Raw genomic sequence first — 2,416 nt, forward strand, 5'->3', positions numbered from 1 at the left:
ATGTTTCATCAGTTAAATATGCTTTACATGCATATACAAATAAAGATATTACACAAAAGCTTATACTTTTATTTCACACCAAAGCTACACTGTTTCCATGTAAATTTGCAAAGAAGCAACACGGTGCCACTGCTAAGGGAGCGGTGCGAGAGAGACAACTGTCAGTTTATCGAACCTTGTATTATTGAATCATGTGGTATACATATCTAAAATATACACATTTGTAGATATTCCACTCTGCCTTCTGAGGAATGAATGAAGAAGCGAACGATATTTCTTCATTCCAAGGCAAGGCATTCTAACATCGATTGCCTTCTGAAGCGGTGCAAAATTTTTTGCTGGGTTATTTATTTTATCAATTGAGTTAAATTTTCAAATGGATAACAACCCTCCTCAAACATATTTTCGGCTGTAAGCCTTCTTAAAAATCTAAAGTTTGATACCCATATTGAAAGACTTCATTTATTTTATCAATCTAACTGAACTAAAATTTCCAAATAGATGGCAACCCTCCTCAAAAATATTTCTAACAGTCATATTTCCTAGAGCTCTTTAATTTGATACCTATATTGTAATAGTCATTCATTTTAACTTTAAATTGAGTTGAATTTTCAAACAGGTGAAAACCCTCCTCAAAAGTATTCCAGCAGACATCTTTCTTTACCCTATTTAATTTTATACCCACATTGCAATATTTCATTTATTTGATCAATTTAACAGTTAATATTTTCAAATAGGTGGCAGGCGTCCTCAAAAATATTTCCAGCAGTTATCTTTCTTAAACCTCTTTAATCTGATACCCGTATTGTAATATTTCATTTATTTTATCAATATAACTAGACTTAAAAATTTTCAAACAGGTGAGACCACTCTCCAAGTTTTTGTAATATAAATGATTCTGGTATTATACCGAACAATACAAAAATATATTATTCAGATCAGTTCAGCGGTTCTCAAGTTTTGATGACCGTGACAAACGAACACAACATTTTTATATATGTAGACATAGATTTCTAAATCAAGATTTCTCAAAAACCTTTAGTTTGGTACCGATATTGAAACATTTCATTTATTTTACCAATTCAATTGAGGTAAATTTTAAAACAGGTGGCAACCCTCCTCAAACATATTTTTACTGTAGGTCTTTTAAAAACTCTTTAGTTTGTTACCCACATTGCAATATTTCATTTGTTTAATCAATTTAACTGAGTTAAAATTTTCAAATAGGTGGCACCCCTCCTCAAGAATATTTTCGGCTGTAAGCCTTCTTAAAAATTTAAAGTTTGGTACCCAAATTACCGTATTTCATTTATTTTATCAAAATAACTGAGTTTAAATTTTCAAAGATGTGGCAATTTTACTCAATTTTATTTCCAGCAGTTATCTTTCTTAAACCTTTTAAATTTAATATCTATATTGTAATATATCATTTAACTTTTCAATTAAATTGCGCTAAATTTTTTAACAGGTGGCAACCCTTCTCAAAAATATTTCCAACAGTTATCTGTCTTAAACCTCTTTAATTTGATACCCATATTGTAATACTTCATTTAGTTTATCGATGTACCTTAGTTAAAATTTCAAACAGGTGGCAACCCTCTTCAAATATATTTTCGGCAGTAAGCCTTCTTAAAACCCTTTAGTTGGACACCCACATGGAGATATTTCATTTATTTTGTCAATTTGACTGAGTTAAAATTTTCCAATAGGTGGCAACCCGAGTCAAAAATATTTCCAGCAGTTATCTTTCTTAACCCTCTTTAATTTGGTACTCATATTGTAATAATTTATTTATTTTTATTTTCAAATAGGTGGCAACCCTCAAATTTTTTGCGATATCATTGGTTCTGGTATTATACCGAACAATTGAAAAAAAAAGTATTGGAATCGGTTCAGCCGTTCTCGAGTTTTGACGACCGTGACATACGAACATAACATTTTTATATATATGGAAGAAGACGATATACATAGATAGAAGAAGTCTAATGTGTGCTTTCGATTTTAATCTTTGACCACAACAAAAATTCCACATTGTACATTCGTGAATGAACTTTCAGTTTCTCGATTACTTTTACAATTCCTTTGAGTAATTGAAAAAACTGAAGTACTCTTGCAATTCCAGGTAATGGAATTGAAAAAAAAATCAATTAAATTTTCAAAGGAATTGGAAAAAAGTTACATTACTAAATAGCACGTAATTTATTCCAATTACAATATCAAATTCCCTGCAATGGAATTAAAAAAAAAAATCAATTACATTTGAAATTACTTCAAGGAATTGAGAAAGTAATCGATTCCTTTGCTGTGGACTGAAGGAATTGATTCCTAATTACAATTCCTTGTAATTTGTAATTGGGAGTAATTTAATTATTTATTTTGGAACGAATTTCCGTCATCCCTTGTCAAGTTTGGTTTG

The sequence above is a fragment of the Rhagoletis pomonella genome, unplaced genomic scaffold (genome assembly GCF_013731165.1).
Source record: "Rhagoletis pomonella isolate Grant_MI unplaced genomic scaffold, Rhpom_1.0 Rhpom_scaffold_00004, whole genome shotgun sequence".
In the NCBI taxonomy this organism is placed as follows: Eukaryota; Metazoa; Arthropoda; class Insecta; order Diptera; family Tephritidae; genus Rhagoletis; species Rhagoletis pomonella.